The sequence below is a fragment of the Desmodus rotundus genome, chromosome 1, assembly GCF_022682495.2.
Source record: "Desmodus rotundus isolate HL8 chromosome 1, HLdesRot8A.1, whole genome shotgun sequence".
In the NCBI taxonomy this organism is placed as follows: Eukaryota; Metazoa; Chordata; class Mammalia; order Chiroptera; family Phyllostomidae; genus Desmodus; species Desmodus rotundus.
This window is the reverse complement of record NC_071387.1, coordinates 34,211,135-34,230,935: the sequence shown is the minus strand read 5'-3', so window position 1 is coordinate 34,230,935 and position 19,801 is coordinate 34,211,135. Positions and strand designations below refer to the sequence as shown.

General features: G+C 41.3%; 1 pseudogene; it reads right to left on the bottom strand.

Moving 5' to 3' along the window:
* Positions 1–15,645: 15,645 nt before the first annotated feature.
* Positions 15,646–17,629, bottom strand: LOC112304401 (keratin, type I cytoskeletal 18 pseudogene; annotated as a pseudogene).
* Between the last annotated feature and the right edge of the window lie 2,172 nt (positions 17,630–19,801).

Here is a 19,801-nt window from a genome sequence, read left to right as displayed (position 1 = left end):
AGGGTTAGTTGGGATCCAAAAGGAAGACAGGCTGTACAATTGAACTTTCCAGGTTAAAGTTGTGTGTGGGTGGGTGTGTGGGTGCGTGCTGGGGAAGGGGGGAAAGACACATACTACTTTTGAAACTTTGAACTTCAATTATGGAGCCAAGTGAAGTAATGCAAGGTCCACCCAAGCTTAGTTATTTGTAAAGTTGACTTGTAGAATTCCTTGGGGGTGGAGTTAAAGAATACTGGGGATAATACATCAGATGAAAACTGTCGCTCAAGGGTGGTCTGGTGATAGGGAGATGAAGGCCACATGCCAGCAAGGGAGGTGGCCTTCTCTGGACACATGTCATCTGCACTGTGCTGGACTCTTTAGGTCCAACCAATCACATCACAGACAGCTCAACATGTGGATTTCCCATCCCAGCAGAGGTTTTAGGTAATCCCCCAGGCCCTCCCTGACTGCTCCCAACCCACTTACACTTGCCTTTATTTCTTGGATCCAGATATCTGGGTTCTTATAGTAGCTGCTCTATCTGACTAGGATCTCCTTTGGGTTTGACAATGTTCCTCTTGGTAGACTGCAGCTCAGTATCTCAACCAATTGTCAGATTTCCCACTGTAGACTCCGGTCTGAAAAATGGCTCCCTGGTGGCACTGCCTCTCACCTCTCTCCCAAAAGGGTTTTGGACATCTTCTTGGCAGAAATAAACAGCTTCTGCCTAGAAAATAAGCCCTATGCAGCAAGAGATGAAGATGGCTAATGCCTACTTCTTACTTTCAAGGAACTTACAATCAACTGTGTCAGATAAGATGTCCACAGGGAAATGCAGTTAATGTTATTATGAGGCTTGTACTAGAAGTGCTGGAGGAGGGGACAGATAGTATCTGCTCTGTGGCTAAGACAAAGGAAGAAGCACTTCTTTCGGAGAGACCAGGTGTGTAGGGTTTTCAGGGATCTGTGAATGGTGTTGGTGTTAGTTATCTACTGCTGCCATCATAAATTACTGAAAACTTAGTGATTTAAACCAACAAGAATTTATTACCTCCTAGTTAGGTAGGTCAGAAGTCTGAGGCGGATCTCACTGGACTGGAATTGAGGTCAACAGGACTGCATTCCTTCTGGAAGCTTTGGGAAAGAATCCACTTACCATTCCGGGTTATTGGAAGAGTTCAGTTTCATGTGGTTGTAGGACTGAGGTCCCCATTTCCTTCCTTTCTGTCTACTGGGGCCACCTTTAGCTCCATGCCTTGCACATGGCCTCTACGTCTCGGAACCAGAAACAGCATGAATCTCATACTGCACATCTCTTCTGTCTGCAATCCATCTGTTGCATCTTTCTGTGCCTTACTCTCTGCTCTTAGGCCCATGTGATTATATTGGGTTCACCTGGATAATTCAGGCCACTCCTCAATGGTAAGGTCAGCTGATTATCAACCTTAATTGCGTAACGTAATCCCAGGCCTAACCCAAGAGGATGAAGATCCTGGGGGGGGGGGGTGGCATCCTGCCGAGCCTGCCTTCTTGTGATGTCACAAGTTGTGGGGAGCAGTACAGAGCAGAATTGAAATCATGTGTGGATTAAGCACCAATAAGGTGCTAATTATGACCCAAGTTTAGAAACACAAAGCAACTTAGAATCCATCTCTTCCTCAAAGTCTCACGTATAGAGGAAGAGTGTCTTCTTGTCAAACAATTTCAATGCAATAGTTACAATAGCTATATGCAACATTGATGTGCAGCATTAACAATTTCGTGGGTTTACCTTGATAGGACATTTTTGTCTCTTGAATTGTACAAGTTGGCATATATTTACAATCATAAATATTTTTGAGCAAGGCATTGGCCAAAATCTGTGAGAAATGGCATGAAGTAGAAGACAGCCCCATCCTCGATCGCCCCCTTGTTCTCACCCTCTGCACTTACTCTGATCTCGCATCCTGATTTCAGCTTTTGCACCAGACTTGGAATATTCTCTCCTTTGATGATATTTAAAGGCAGAAAAGCAGATCGTAGGAGTAACATTCCAGCTTGGCACTTTGAAGCTCATCAGTTCCATTCATAGACTCTGTGAAATACTCTCTGCTCTCCAACATCCAGTCGTCCTTCCTCCTCTGTTACCTCTTTTACCCAGTTGTGCCCCTGGTAAGGGAATAGGGGCCAAGGGACATGTCATTCATTTTGGAATCTTCTCTTAGTACCCCCATCCTAGGTCTAACACAGTGTTACAGATAGTGAGACCACTCAATAAGAGCTTAATAAATTAAAAACAAAAAAGACAAAGGAAAACAAAGTTAAGTTTTTGGTTTAGTGACCTTAAGTAGGCAGACAGGAAATGGCATTTGCTATCTGAATCCTTTTGTCTTTTTCACGCAAAGGAGCAAAATGAGTGGCTATGTGGTGAGGACAGCATGAGCTGCAGAAAATTAGTGAAAAGAAATACAGTCGAAGAAAACTTCCTGTAATTCAAATGCAAAAATAATTGAATGAATATTATGCTCACTGAAATGCCCACGAGATACAGAAATTGTGGAAGGTGAGGCCATTGTACACATTTGAGAAAACCAGGCATTTAAAGCAGACATCACACACACTTGGTTCCAGGTTCATCCTCTGTGGTCTCCTTGCCTCATTCACAGCTGTTTACACTCTGGTTTGGGTACTTTGGGGGCAGTCAGTGGTTCCCAAACTCAAGAAAGGAAGGAATGATGACGAGAAGCAAGGGCCTTGAAAGCTCTCAGATGAGGTAAGCCGCTAGGTCACAAATCACCTGGATTTGCTACCATTCACTGGGAGTTCACAGAGTCAGTGGAAGGTAGACTTCTTTAGGTTAAAAAGTCTGTGGCCCACTGGTCCTGTGCTAGAGCTTCAACATCAGCTTCTCCCATCACGTCTCAACAGACCTTCCTTTGTGTGGCAGGCGCTCCAGCAACGCCCACATCCCAGCCCCTAGAGCCTGTGAATGTGTTAGGCTACAGGGCAACGGGGCTTAAGGTTGCTAGTCAGCTGATATTAAAATAGGGAGATGATTCAGGTGGGCTCAACATAATCAGAAAGATTCTTAAAAATGGAAGAGGAGGAAGAGAGCAAAAATGTCGTGGTGATGAAAGCAAGGTCAGAGGGGTGCGATGTGGGGCCTCCACCTGCTGTTGCTGGATTCGAAGATGGATGAAGGGGCCGTGAGTCAAGGAATGCAGGAGACCTCACAAAGATGAAAAAGACAGGGAAACAAATTTTCCTCAAGAGTCTCCAAAAAAAAGATGCAACCCTGTTGACATCTGGGTTTTAGCCCGCTGAAACCTGTGCAGACTTCTAACTCACAGAACTGTGAAGGTAGAACATTTGTGTTGCTTTAAGCTACCCTGTTTGTGGTAATTCATTATAGCATTCTGTAGAAAACAAATATGTGTTGGCCACCGTGCAAGGCCCATAGGATGTGTTGTGGGTGAGCATCCCTCTGCTTGCATCATTCTCTATGCAGAATGATAGCTTACGAGTGACAGACTGTCTAGGATGTCACAGGGAAAAGGTCACTGTAACTTGCCACTTGTAGAGCCCCAGATTGTGTAGTCAGAGATAAATTCCCAAGTCCTAGTCTGTTGCAAGGTTAGAAACTAATATCCTAATGGCCAAATTCAGCACTAACTCTTTTACTTCCATAGAGAACTTAAAAAAGAATTTTGAATTAGTTGCCAACATTTAAAGATACCACCTAAGCATCAAGATTTCTGACTTCTCTTGAAAAAAATGTCAGAAAATTTTCCACCCTTGCAATTCCATGGGAGTGGAGTTGTGGCTGTCCCTTTCCATAAAGATGCTCACTAGGGTTGTCTCTATCCCCACCCCTCTACCATCTCACATCCTCTCCATGTTACCCACTTATGAGGCCTTACAGGCACCAAGTGTACAATCTCTGGTACACAGCTTGTATCCAATGCACATTTCAGAACAGGTTTAATTAGGGTAAGTTATTCAAGGGAATCTAGGCAGTTTGAATGCTTTCACCGAGTGTGAGAGCAAAGAGTGCCTTCATTCATTTCAGAAAAAAAGAGACTCTCAGAGGTGAAATAGTTTGGGCTCATTCCACCACTCCTTCCAAATTCTTAGCCTAAGCAGTACCAAGTCATACTGGCACTGGTGCCTGATAGGGAATTTCCAGGACTGCTTATGACTCTGATACTGATCAGCAAAGCCTTTACCACCATAATTCATCTCAATCTGGCTTCAACAGATAAGGAGAGAATTTTCAGAAGGATATAAATCAAGCTGGAACATTTTCAAGATGGTAGATGATGAGCTCAAAGAAAATGTGAAATGGCCCGATAGCATTTTCAAGAGTGAGCGAAGCCCCTGTGCACTTTCACTGGATTAACAACATGTAAGCTCCGACATCAGCAACATGACCTGGTATTGCAAAACGCACTTGGGAATCCTGACGCGCTGGTTGTTATTCTTGGCTTTATTACCGACGTGTCTTTTTACTCATATCTGAATACCGATGGTCATGGGGCAAAATTTTCAGAGAAGTGATACCTTACAAGATCACACTTGAAACGGCTCTGAACAGTGAGGGGAGGTCTAGATGCGGGAACAAGAGAGGAAAGTCAGCTCACAAAAGGGTCAGTGTCCTGAGCAGCCGGACAGGAATGTACCTTTTCTGTCCCAGGCTCCAGTCTTCAGCACACAATGTAGTGAACAATCAGCCATAGTGGGGCGAGGAAGAGGCCCTGCGGCTCCTGACACGGCCTCTGTGGACGTGATGGATGTGGAGAAACCCAACCCTTCCCGGGGGGTCAGGTGGCACCATCAAGACAAAGAGTGCAAACAATTTGGTCCTGGAAAAGAACTTCCCTTTTTCCTTTTTGGGGGATTTGCACCAAAAGTTATAGTATCCAGCCATTCCCTATTAAGCTGGAAGCCTATGCAAAGAAGGAAAAATGAAGCCAAAGTGAAACCCTGAATAGAAATATTCCCTGGGTAGGACACATGTAAATTATGCACAAATTTCAGTGAAAATAAACAAATTGATAAATTTTTAAGTTGACAATCAATAAATAGATACATAAAGAGATAAATAAATAAATTTTCAAAGATGACATTTACTTCCAAGGTTGAGTCTAAAACATCTGCTTTCTGGATTAGAGAGTGAGGCACCATCCAAGTTGAAAAAAAAAACTTCTCTCAGAACTTTTCTTTTGGAGGCTGTGGATAAAAACAAGTGAGGAGAGGATGAAGCTCCCTCTGACCCCGGGGGCTAGCCTGAGCAGACAGAGAAAGGAAACAGAGGAGCAGGCGTGACTGCTGGTCCAACTGGAAAAACCTTGCAAAATATTTCTCTGGCATTTTCGTTGTCTCTTTGTCTTTTTCTGTCTCTGAGAAGTGATTCTAACCGTTCTGGATTTATTTGAGCTTTCGATAAAATACATACCACCACCCCATCCTTCCCTTTCTCCCAACATAGGCCCTAAGGAGTTTTGAGAAATATCTATAAATTTTCTTAATTGCCAGACAGTTTTTCCACTTCTAGGCAACTGGCTTCCCTTAGCTGTAATGTCAGAATTTGACCTTCGACATCAGGGGCTCGTGTTTGATGACTTCCAAATGTTAAAGGCGCCTTTAAGTTTACTTACCTTTCTTCACTCTAAGGCTGGGTATTAGATGCTCAACCTTGGAGCGGGCAAGCTTTTTGGTCCTGGTCCAAGTGGGTGGAAATGTGCCTGAAGGGACCTGGGGGAGTGATGGCAGTGTGCACCTGCTGTGTGCCAGGCACTGTGCTGAACTATACCTCACCGTATGCCCGCACACACTTCAGAGGTCACTTTCATCAGCCTTGTTTTGACAATTAAGGAATTCAAAGAAATTAAACACGCTAATAATCTTCAGCCAGTAAAAGGCAAAGCTCGTGTTCCAAACCAAGGCTGCCTGCCTCTGAAGGGCTACACATCTACAAAGCCTTGGTGTGCTCTCCTCAATTTTACTCCCAGTAGAAACTTCTGGAAAGATACTTTGATGTTTGCTTTTCTGAACTTGTTATCACTCACATTACCCTTAGTTACAGAGAATTTCCACACAGAGAATTGCAGAGCATAGGACAGTCAGAGCTTTGCAGAAGTAATTATTAGAACGCCCCAGCCCAAAATTAATTTCCACTTTCAAACTCAGATGACATCACAGAGGCAGACTGTCAGGATGGAAGTTGAGGGTTGCCATATAATTTAGGTGATTTGTCAGCTCTACCAGCCCCCACCCCACCCACAGCCACCAAGGTGTTCCTGTGGCTGTAAATGTATGGCTCCTTTTAAACAAGTAAGAATTTGGATTGTGGCAGGTTTATGGGAAAACATCAGCAACAGATTTGTTTCTGTGGGGCCAGTTCAATGGGGCAGCAGGACAGTTGATGCGATCTGAAAACAGGAGACCAAGCAATGACAGGAACAAAGGGATCCTTTAGTAACCACCCTCTCTCTGCCTCCTTCCCCACAGCGACCCTTTGCTGGCTTTAGTACTTTCCAGCTCAGCGTCCATATTTATTCGAGACATCCCATTTTGTGTGTTTACAAAAAAAGGACAGGGAAGTGACATGCAAAGGCCGAGCTACAGAATTACACTATGTGGTTTCAAGTCCCTACAGCACATTGAAATACCGTGTGATCTCCAGCTTATTACCTAACCTCTCTGGGCTCTCCTCTAAGTCTTAACGAGGCAGTGTAAGTAACACAGTGCCTGGCTTGTAGTAGGCATTTTAAAAAATACTTTTTATCTTTACTCTTCTTACTTACTTTATCAGGAATGCGCTGATCCTGAGGGGTTTTCTTACTTTTTGCAAGACTCATGTTTTAAGGATTCCTTCAGTGTGTGGTGGTGTTGAAGATTGAAATCCTGCATTCTACTTGAGATCTGTGTAATCCTGAAAATATTGTTTAACTGCTCTGAGTTTCTTTCTTCCTTTCTCCTCCCTTCCTTCCTTCCTTCCTTCCTTCCTTCCTTCCTTCCTTCCTTCCTTCCTTCCTTCCTTCCCTCATCCCTCCCTCCCTTCCTTCCTTTCTCCCGTAAATGGGTGATAATAATTATGATGTATTTCATTTCTAATTAAGCAGCACTTATTATCTCATTCTCTACAAACAGGTCCCAGATTTGGGATCAGGTAACTGGCAGAAATCTCTCAATTTCAGGGAAGACCCAGACCTAATAGACAAACTCTCACTGATCTAAAATAGCAGTGATAATTTCAGTCATTCTCCTTCACCAGTGAGTGTGCTAGGGTGAGCATGAATAATAAATACTTCTGATCAAAGAAACGGCAAGGAAAGGTTTAGGGTGGAGCCCCAGGAGGAGAAAGGCCTTCGTGTCTTGTTTCCCACTTGAGCTGCAGGTGGTGGACGTGATTCTTAGAGAGCTGATGGTCATCTTCAGTCCACGAGGTGACAGTCATAGGATGGAACCAGTGTGCTAACGAAGGCAGAAGGGCTGGCTGCAAAGAGCCTGAAGGGTCCTTGGTAACATTATGAAATTCTACATGAGTCCTTGGCTGTCTCTCTTCATACTTCTTGTCCTATGATATAATTAATGCTTAACCTACTTCAGTCAAATATTCTCTTACTGCAACTAAAAGTATTACTGATTTTCTATGTATGCTTCTCAGAAGTATGATTAACTGCTCTGAGAATTATGAATAATGTATAGAAAGTGCCTGTCATTTACTAAACACCTAGCAATCATGTAGCTGTTAATATACAGGATCTCTAGGGATGCAGTGGGGCCCTCATTTAATAGAAGCTCCGTGAAGCATTTACTCAAGTCGTTACAGAGGAAATTCATACATTGCATTGAACCTACTCAGCATCTTTAAATCCCATTGCACTGAGATTTTATCAATGTTCACAAATAAAATTATAACATTAATTAAATTAGAAGATCTTGCAACTCAGATCAAATGAAACAGGAATAAACAGAGGGTTCTCACAATTTAGGACTGGGTGATTTTTACTTAAGCATAAGTAAGGTTCGTCATCTTCCAAGCACTTCTTTTTCCTCCCCAACAGTGAGTTCCCTGGACTTATCTTTTTTACCTGAGCTGAACTTCAAATCTATCAGTGTTGCCAACTGTTTGGATAAGCAGCTGGCAAGAGAAAGAGGGTTGGAATGAGTCTAAACTGACCTTTGTTGATTGTTTGAGGATTATATGTTGTCTAGAAAGTAGAAAAAAGATAGAAAACACTATAGGCAAAAGTAGTTCACTTATAAATTCAATCAACATTTATGAAGGTCCTGTGTTTGGTGGCTAGAAAATAAGGTCAATAATCAGCGTCCAGTCATTATGGGCTTAGAAACAACCTTGTAGAGAAAAACACATGAACAAGTACATGCAAAAAGCTACTGAAATTGTCAAAATAGTAGTGATAACGACGATGATGAAAACACCACTACTTCTGGGATCACTCTTCTCAAGGGCCAGTGACTGAGCACTTCCCATACGCCAGTACTGTCCTAAGTCTTTTATCTCACTGCCTCTTATTATCTTTATAATAATTTCTTCTTTTTGTTTTTTCAGGGCAATGTTTTATTCTTTTTGTTTCTTTGTTTAAGTTTTTTAATTGTTCAATTATAGTTGTCCCCACTTTTCCCCCATTACTCTACCCTGCCCTACCCACCCACCCCCTACCTCCCACATTCAATCCTCCCCACCTGTTGTCTTTGTCCATGTTGCCTTTATACATGTTCCGTGACTTGACCTTTCCCCTTCTTTCTCCCATTATCCCTCTCCTGCCTCCCCTCTGGTCACTGTCAGTTTGTTCTTAATTTCAATGTCTCTGGTTTTATTTTGCTCGCTTATTTGTTTTGTTGATTAGGTTCCACTTATAGGTGAGATCATATGGTATTTGTCTTTTACCACCTGGCTTATTTCACTTAGTATAATGCTCTCCAGTTCCATCCATGCTGTCGGAAAGGGTAGGAGTTCCTTCTTTCTTTCTGCTGCATAGTATTCCATTGTGTAAATGTACCACTGTTTTTTGATCCATTCATCTACTGATGGGCACTTAGGCTGTTTCTACCACTTGGCTATTATAAATAACACTGCTATGAACATTGGGGCGCATAGGTTCTTTTGGATTGGTGATTCAGTATTCCCAGGGTATACTCCCAGCAGTGGAATTGCTGGGTCAAAAGGCAGGTCCATTGTTAGTTTTTTGAGGGAATTCTATACTGCTTTCCACAGTGGCTACACCAGTCTGCATTGTGGTCAGTCAGTTGTTATGTCTGTTTTAGATGATCACACTGAGACCCAAATGCATGCAACTATTTAATACAGGAGATAGAACCCATGTCCAGGACTTTCTAATTGCAAAGCTCATGCTCCTAACTAAGAAACGCTGGAGATTTGAACAGAGTAAAATGGTGGTTGAAATGAAGCAGTTAATTCTGCTGGGGGTACTGGGTGAGTGTAGGGTGGGAGGAAGAATAAGAAAGGGCTTCAGATGGGATGTGACTTTCCATGGACATTCACTTTTTTGGGGGAAAAAACTTCCTGGAAAAAAAATGTGTGGTACACAGTTTTTTAGCATATTTTCCAATGAAAAAGAGTGTTGGTGGGGGAGGATAGAGGCAAAATGGTGTCTGAATTGGCCCAGTGCTCTGGGAACACTGCGAGCTCCAGTACGTTTGGGACTTCGGGGGCCTGAGAAATTATCAGAGCGGTTTATTCTGACCAAGCACTCAAAGTCTCATGAATAAGAGATTTTCTATGCATACAAGATATTGTGGTGAAGCATTAGATTCAAAGAGAAAGGGAGAAGTCTCAACATATTTATTTAGAATGTGAAAGCGGGTATTCATGCCCAGAAGAATTCAGTGTAGTAGAAACCCGCCAAGGCAGCGATGGCACCCGCGCAGCAGAAGACGGGGCGCAAAGATCGGTGGCTGGAACGCATGCCAGCTGGATCCCGCACATCTGAAGTGAACCTGTGTAAATCTCCTCGTCTACTCTCTGGCTTCTCCTAGGGCCCCAGGCCTGGTGGTATAATTTTCAGTACTCCACTTCTTCTGTAGAGTTTTGCCAAACAATTCCAATAATTATTTCAACCCAGCTAAATTCTGGCCAACACTGAAATATAAGAGATAAAATCAAGTAAGATTTTGCCGACTCTTGGATTCAAATATGAAATTTTAACATCAAATTGTAATTACTTGAAGAATTTGTTATCTAGTAAAGATTCTATTTCTGGTAGATAAGGACTTGAATTTAGTACTTTTTCATCCTTGTTAAAAGTGTATGCAACAGTTAATATGCCTGCCTTATTTGAGGTCATGATGAAATGTACCAAAATGATTTAAAACTGTCTGACTCCTCAAAATAATTTTAAATCATCTACCTCACAGATAAATATTTTTATATTATAAAACAATCTCAGCAAGTTTTAAAACTGATAACATCTTGTATTGCTTTTGTCATATGAGTACATTAATTAATTCTTACAGAATTAATGATGGTAAATAAAGATTATCTTTGTTTATTATTAAAAACAAATTGTCAACCTAGCCACAGTGACCTTTCTGTTCCACAAATAAACCAAGCTCTTTTCATCCTTTAGGTCTCTTCACTAATTGTTTATTTTTATCCCCCTCAATTCCTCATATAAATGTTTGGTTGGGTCCTTTTTGTGTTTCATATCTCACTCAGGTCAAATGTCAGATGTTTCCAATCTGGAAAATGGAATTCCCATTCACCCAGTTAGACCAAAAACTGGGGAGTTTTTTAAACCTGTTTCCCTAGTCCTTCCATGTCCAATGCATCAACCTATCCCTGTTGATTTTGTCTCTAAGTTTTATCTGGAATTTAACTGAGTCCTGTCACTTCCACTGCTAAAACTCTGGTGTGAGCCACTGTCCTCTTTCATCCGGATTAGCACACCAGCATCTTCACAGTATAGCCCACCATCAATGGTGCTGAAGGTGGTACCTTGAAAGCAGACATTGTGAAGGTATCGACTTGGTCAAGAAGTAAATAAATCAGAGTGGAAAGATGAAAACCCAGTTTATGCAACAGCCCAGCCTGTGACAATTCAGAAGTCAGAACACATGCCTGCTGAGCCTGTTAGAAAGCATATTATGGTGTGTTACTTGCTTTTCCATTTGTTGTCTATATTTTAAAAATTACAAGAAAGAGGTGAGCTGAGGGAAGAACTGGATGATTTGCAATCAGCAGTTAAAGGCCTTGTGAGGTTGGAAGAACCGCTTGCTTCTGGACCCCGAAAGCTAGGAAATAAAACTCAAAAGCCTTCATGTGACAGAGGCTCAGTAAGAATGTTCAGATAAAATACTAATTCCTCAGCCTTCCAATGAAAATTATATGAAGGGTGTTACTACTGCCCACCTAAGCTAAGTTTTGTTTTAGGAGGCCTTAAGGTAAACTGAGAGCAGAGCTATGGTGGTGAAGAAGCACGGATATAAAGTACATATAAGAATAAGGTCTACGAAAGAATTTTGTATGGAAGCAGATAGATTGAAAGTTTTCTAAATGAGGAAATTATATCGCCAACAAACCATGATCCCTATGTAAACCACAAAACAACCCTTGGGCTCCTAAACTTGTATCAGTAGGATGCAATTGAAAATGTTATGGTTCTCAAGGAGAGAACACTTCCTACAATTCAGATGTATCCACGGAGGGAAATGCCAAGGAAAAACTAGGAGTCATGGGGAGAGATTGGCAAGGGAGTTAGTTCCTCCCAGTCGAATCACTGTCCAGATGGATCAGGACCAGCGATGTGCTTCTCTAATGCCTACCCAGCAAGACTTCATCATCAGGACAGGGAGTGCTGGTTGTTTCCCATGTTTTCCTTTTTTGAGTTTGCTTGATGGTTATCTCATCTCTGCCCCACCACGGCATTTTATGCTGGTGTGAGGAATAGCAGAAGCAAATATTTTGTTATATAGTCCACGGACTAAGGAACCAAGATTGGGTCTGAGGGAGAGAATGGGATCTGATGTGATCATGAATGTTGAGTTGCATGTAGTGAATGGATGGGGCATTTGGATATCTCCATGGACGAGAGGTTAAGTTTGTTTTTTGTGTGTATGGGAAAAAGGGTTCATATGGACATTTGTCGGTCAGAGAGTCTGACTGTGGCAGAGACCACAAGCTGTCCCTCCACTTCAGCAACACTTCCTTGTCCCAGGACCTTTGCATCTGCTGTTTCCCTGACTTGGATGACCTTCCCTGGATCTCTTAATGTATCTCTTAATATCATCTATATTGAGCTGTCACTACTTGCATTCAGACCTCAAATGTCATCTCTTCAGTGAAGTTCTTCCTCACCACAAAAGGTAAGTGGCCCTCACCCCAGGTACTCCACAACCCATTAGTCTATTTTCTTAGTAGCACTTCTTGTTATCTGAGTTATTTCATTTATTCTCTCCTTGCTTAGTGTATGTTTCCATTGACTAGAATATATGCTCCATGAAAGCCAGATCTTGTCTAAATTCAAGGTCTGTTCACTGCTGAATTCCAGAGTTTGGAACAATGACCTATATTGAGATGATGCATGTTTGTTGGCTGAATGAATCAATGAATCTGGACCATGTAAGAAACAGGGAACCCAGATCCTTTACCTATCACTTGTGAGGTAGTTTTCCCAACCAAATATCCAAGCCCGTGACAACTGTTAAGCCTATCTGATTCTGTTTTATTTGAATAAACCTTTACTTGAGGAGTGCCCATAATATTCCATAGAGTAATTGCCAGAAGTGCTTTTAATTAGCCCATTTATTTATCCCCTGAGGATTGACTGAGCACCAGAAACGAGGCTAGTTTTTGGAAAGTGAAAGATAAGACTGTCATCCTTGTCCTCAAGGAAGCCATAGGTCTCAGGTGTTCAGAAGGCCTTGGGGATAAGAGGAAGTAAGAGGAGACCAGAATGGATGAGAGGGTACATGTCACAGGCAGCCACAAGTACCTTATTATGCAGTTTTATTTTATACTGATGATAGTAATGATTTTATTTTTAAATGGTTATTATCTGCCAGGTTCCATGCTAAGTATAATGCACATTAACATTTAATTCTCATCATCACCTTACAAAATATTCATTGGAAACATCCTAGTTTTACAAGTGAAGGAAATGAAGCATGGACATGTCCTATGCTCAGAGTGACATAGCTAATTCTGCCAGGGCTGAGGCTCAGGCCATGCAGCCTGATCCAGGAACCACACTGCTAGCCATCCAACTCTCTAGACCTAAAGAGCAAGTATAACGATAAGCTCCTTTTTGGAGGTGCAGAAATTGAGGCCCAGAAAGAATAAGAAAGTTGGCTAAGATGAGTTGTGAAATTGGTACTTGAAACTTGGTCTGACTTCAACAACACTAGTGAAGCTCATGCTAGAAGCTCAAAATTGGACAATGTTAGACTAAGAAGTAGAAATCGCTTCAGAATTATAATTATTTCAAAACACAGTCCCTCATTTTACAAATAATCTTTAGTTACTAAAATCACTCACCTGGGCCAATGAGAAGCTGGTTCTACACTCAGGTAACTTTATACAGCAAAGGAGAGTTATTGTTTGAAATCTTATTTCTAGTAAAAAAAAAAAAAGAAACAAGACGAGGGATCCAATTCTTGATGGCAACATAGCTCTTCATAGGAAATTCAAGTGCCTCACTGTTTTTCTGCAATAAGAAGGCAACATGGGAAAGAATTCTACAGACACTAAGACCATTGTAGGGAGCTGCGGGACCCAGAGATTTTCATGAGAGAGAAAAGGCCCTTCAAGATCAAAGCAAATTGTCTCCCAAGCGGCATCCAGTGGGTCATCCTCTGAAAAGTGACCCACTGTTCAGCAAGGCTCTTTCCAGGGCCCTGAATTGGAGCCAGCTGGTGCCTGAAACGTACCTTGTGTGTCACCTTCTGATCTCTGTTTGAAGGCCAACTGTATGTGATTAAGCGTAACAGACACAGAGCTTGTGTTAAGCCCAGGATGTGACTTGTTGAATGAATAGCAATTGACTTAAAAATTAAATGAATGGATTGAGTTTCTCCTCCTTATCCTTCTCCTCATCATCATCATCTGCCTCCACCTCCTCCTCCTTCTCCTTCCCCTTCTTCCTCTTCTTCTTCTTCTTCTTTTATTCTTATTCTTATTCTTATTCTTATTCTTATTCTTATTCTTATTCTTATTCTTCTCCTTCTCTCTCTGCCTTACATAGAGCAAGATGAGACTAAATCTTCTGGGCCTAGTCAACTCAGAGTTCACTGCTTTTATAAGGATGTTATTGAGGGACAGCACTCCAGGCTGCTAATTAGGATTTGCATTGGATAAAATTTTTACCCAAACATGTGCATGATCTAAAGGGAATGCAAAAATGGCTCCAAGTGAAGGTGTGTTTTGGTATTTTAGCATTTCCCTTGTAGTGGCCAAATAATGTAAAAAAAATTTTCACAAGCTCTTGTTGTCTCTCATACTTTCCTGCACATAGGAATTGCCTAGAAAAAATTTTTTAAAAATACTGATGCCATTGGTTTTACCCAACAGCCTCCAATTTAATTGGTGTGGGATGTGACCTGAGAATAGGGCTTTTGAAAAGCACCTAAAGCAATTGTAATGTACAGTAACGTTTGAGAACCACTCAGAACCACTGTTAAGCCCCTTCACTCTGATGCGGCACCAGCTGCAAGCATGTTTTACACCGTGATGTTTGCTGAATGTAAACATCGCAATGCAAACTCTTTCACCCAGGATCCCTGGGCTGCTTGTGGACAATCTTCGCAAAAGTTCGAATTTGTAAACTGATAATTCCATGGGCTCCATATGGTTCCTGTTATCTGGAGGGAACTATACACATTTGCCTTGCCACGGGATGAAAAGATAAATAACAGATGTGGGTAGTTTTTATCTTAATTATACTGAACAATAATAGAAAAATAAGAAATGAAGGGAGCAGAGAGAGAGAGAAGTAAAATACATGAAAATAAAGTTCAAACCAATTATTCTAAGGTATATTTTTGGATGCTTAAAATCCAATTCTACAGTAGACCACAAGTAGCTGTCAAACAGTTTTCCATTTCTGAGGAAGGCAAGCTCTATAGCAACAAGAACCAATATGAGCATTTGGGGTGTTCGTGGAGCAAACTCAATCACGTTGTTGATAATAACGGCAACCAAACTGTATGCGTAGCTTACTAAGTAACAAGCGCTGTTCAGAATTTTGCATTAAGCACTATGTCTTACGTCTATGGATTTCACATCTAAGTAGATAAGTATTAACTTACGCAATCCTCATACAACTCTGGTATAAATTACTATTATTGCTCCTATTTTACACACGAAGAACTTGAAACCCAGAGAATTTAAGAAACTTGTCCAGGGTGACATGGCTACTGTGGTGAAGCCACGAACAGTAGAGCCCAAGCAGTCCAGTTTCAGACACCATTTGAAGGTATCCCAGAGGCACAGGGATGACCCGGTGACAGCTACTTTGCAGAAGGAAGACAGGTTCTGTCCACAGAGGTGAATCAGTGTGTAGAGCTGAAAGAATTCCATCAGAGAGTGGCTACCAAGGTTTAGGATGGCTGGGAAATAATAGAATAATAATATCTGGCATTGATGTATCAGGTACTGGGTGAAGTTTAGGTTCGATTCCCATTTTCTCTGCTTTTTATTTTTTAATGTTCAGTGATCTCTGACATTTTTAGTGGTGTCTTGCCCCCTCCAAGGGGTGCCCCATGTCTGCTGCTTTCCTGCCTCAGAACTTTGGTGTCATTGACCTCAGAAACCACTTTGCTGTCTACAGTCCTACAGGGGGTGGTCTTTTGGATGGTTTGCATGGAGTAGCTATTGTCTAGGGTGTCACCAAGATCGAAGTCGTCTTATTTTTCCAGATAGGTAGCAATCCAGCCTCCAGCTTGAACTTGATATTCAGCAGGGCCTTATATTACTGGGCCTGATGCTGCCCCTCTGCCCATGTCTGGGCCAGCTCTGACTCCAGGTGTGGCAGGATCCCATTGAGCTGTTCCATCTGCATGGCATAGCTTGTCTCCAACTCCCTCAGGCTGTTCTCCAAACTGGCCTTCAGGTTTCTCATCGAGTCCAGGTTGATCTCCAAGGACTGGAGCACATGTCTCAGCTCTGTGAATGTCATCCCAGCAGCTCCCGTCACAGAGGTTTGCAAGGTGACCACTGTGGTGCTCTCCTTGGTCTGCTGGGACCAGTACTTGTCTAGATCCTCTGTGTTCATCTGAGCCAGCTCGTCATACTGGGCCTGGATGTCTGCATTGATTTCATTGAGGTCCAACTCTACGCTCAATCAGTGTTTTTTTTAAACAATGTCATTTTACTCATTTATTTTTTCCAGCAATCTGATATGTAGACCATTTACTTCCTCCTCATGGTTCTTCTTCATGAAGTGCAGCTCCTCCTTGAGAGCCTTGATCTCTGTCTCCAGCTATAGCCAAGTGATATTGTTGTCATCAATGACTTTTTTTTTAAGTAGTGATGATTCTGGTTCATGACCTAAGGATCATACGTTTTATTTTATTTTATTTTATTTTTTATTATTGTTCAAGTACAGTTGTCTCCATTTTTCCCCTACCACTCCCACCCACCCCAGCCACCCCCACCTCCCACTCCTGATCCCACCCCCCTTGGTTTTGTCCATCTGTCCTTTATAGTTCTTCCTGAAACACCTCCCGCCCCATGATCCCCTCCCACCACCCCTCTGGTTACTCTCAGTTTGTTCTTAATTTCAATGTCTCTGGTTATATTTTGTTTGCTTGTTTGTTTTGTTGATTAGGTTCCACTTATAGGTGAGATCATATGGTATTTGTCTTTTACCACTTGGCTTATTTCACTTAGCATAATGCTCTCCAGTTCCATCCATGCTGTCGGAAAGGGTAGGAGTTCCTTCTTTCTTTCTGCTGCATAGTATTCCATTGTATAAATGTACCACTGTTTTTTGATCCATTCATCTACTGATGGGCACTTAGGCTGTTTCCACCACTTGGCTATTGTAAATTTTGCTGCTATGAACATTAGGGTGCATAGGTTTTGGATTAGTGTTTCAGGATTCTTAGGATATAATCCCAGCAGTGGAATTGCCTTTTGAAGCCCATTGATGTCAATCTGCACAAGCTGGTGCATAACCAGCTCCATTTCATACTTGACTCTGAAGTCATCAGCAGCAAGACAGGCATTGCCAATCTGCAGAACGACATGGGCAATGTCCACAGAACTTCCAAAGATCTGAGCCCTCAGGTCCTTGATGGTCTTGAAATAATGTCCAGTCTCTGACCTTGGGCCCCTTCTTCTCCAGGTTCTCTCAGATTTTGCTCTCTGGGCTACAAAAATCAGCCTCCAGGCTTTTACCCTCTTCAGGTAGGAGACCAGGTGGTCATTCAGGTATTACATCCTTCTCACTCTGGATGCCCCTTATGCCTGCCAAACTCCCAGCCATCTCCACAGCCAGGCCCCTGGACCCCCAGCTGCCCCACATGCAGATAGAGTGGGACACAGAGATCTGGATTCCAAGCCCCAGGCATATTCATAGACGCTGGCCATGCTGCTGGCCGGCTGGACACATGGGCTGGATGACTGCACAGAACCCTGGGTCTGGTGGTTTGTGGAAAAGCTGGAGTAGATGCTGAAGCTCATGTTGTTCAGGGAGGGAGGTGAGAGGCCAAGACTCGGGTTCAAACGTGAGTGCCAGGTCCACAACTCTCTTCTCTGCTTTTTAGAAGTGGCATCTTTTACCCCTAAAACTCTGCCTAAGAAGACAACATGGTGGCCTTTGGCTAGGCTCTTTTAGGAGAATTTTTTTTTAAATGACATATATCTAGCTTATTTTTTAAAGAATTTTTACTATGAAATATGGCATGCATAATAGAGAACATATAAATGTATATATGTACATGTATATATACATCTGATAATAACTATTGAACTCCCTTAAATCTACAGCTAACGTATTGGGTTAGGAACCAAAGGTCAAACGCAGGCAGCTGCCTGACTTCATAAATAAAGTTTTATTGGGACATAGCCATGTCCATTTTTCGCATAATGTCAATGCTGTTTTCTTATTACAATCGTGGAGTTGAATATTTGTAACCAAAAAAACCAAAAAGAAACCCCATATTTTCTGGCCTATTATGGAAAACATTTGCTGATGCCTGCCTTAGTTACCTCTTTCTAATTCCATTTCCTCTTGCACCTCCAGGAGGCAACCAGCTCTAAATTCTGTAGCAATCTTCATTTTAAGAAAATTGTTTAGTTTCTTTTTTTTTGAATCTGATATAAATAATATCATGGAAATAAAATCTTTGCTAATATGTTCCCTTCTCTTAATCTTATGTTGATGTGTGATCTGAGGTTCGTTAACTTTTATTTTTATATGATAGTATATTATGAGTATATCTCAATTAAATTATCAAATCTATTGTTTATGGGCACTTGCATTGTTTCTAGTTTTTGTTATTTTCAATAAAAGTACTTTGAACATTCTCAGCATGTACAAGATGTTCTCTGGCACATCTATATCTATAAATATCTCTATATTTCTACTTATTAGAATTGCTGAGTCATAGACATATACATGTATATAGTCCATCTATATACTTTTATATATGGGACCATAAGGCATGTGAATATTCACATACACACACCCAATGTGAAAACTGTATTTGAACTATTGTCAAAGTGAGCCCGATCACACTCCCATCTGCCCTGCATGAGAGTTCCCGTTGCCCCATGTCCTCCTCAGCCCCTGGTATTGTCTGACTGTTTAAATGTTTGTTAATCTGGGGTATGAGAAACAATATCTCATTAGACTTTAATGTTAATTTTCCTTAATAATGAGGTCATACGCTGTTATTTATTTCCGGACCATTCATGTTTCCTCTTCTTTTAAATGCCTGTTTATGTCTTTCCTCATTTTCCTGTCTTTGCCTGTTATTAATTCACATAAATTCATTATACATCCTGGATATTAGGTCTTTCTCAGTAATATGTGTAATGTATTTTCTCTCCCAGTTTCAGACTTTTCTTGTCATTTTCTCATTTTTTATTAATTAATAGATATTTTAAAATATAGTCTATCTAATAATATATCAATCTTTTTATAATGGCTTATGAAATTTGCATTTTGTTGAGAAATAATTTATTTTCTTTACATTGTCTTCTAAAGTTATCATAGTTTTTACCTTTCAAAATTAGGTTTTAAAATACCTTGAGCTGACTTTTTTGTATACTTTGAGGCAGAGTCCAGTTTAATTTTTCCATATCAATTGAGCCAGTTGCATTAATATTATTTATTGAAAAGCCCATCCTTTTCCTCACTGAACAGTAATGCTGACTCTGTCATAAATCACATTTTATTTTATTTTTAAAAGTTTTTAATTTTTTTTGTTTTTTGACATATATTTTATTGATTTTGCTATTATAGTTGTCCCATCCCTCCCCTTTTATTCCCCTCTGCCCTGCATACTCCCTCCCACCCACATTCCCCCTGCCTTAGTTCACGTCCATGGGTCATACATATAAGTTCTTCTACATTTCCTATGCTATACTTAACCTCCCCCTGTCTATTTTCTACCTACCATTTATGCTACTCTTTCCCTGTACCTTTTCCCCAATCCCCTTCTCCCCTTCCCCAGTGATAACCCTCCATGTGATCTTCATTTCTGGATTCTGTTCCTGTTCTAGTTGTTTGCTTAGTTTGTTTTTGTTTTTTTTTTAGGTTCAGTTGTTGATAGCTGTGAGTTTGTTATAATTTTACTGTTCGTATTTTTTATCTTCTTCTTTTTCTTAGATAAGTCCCTTTAACATTTC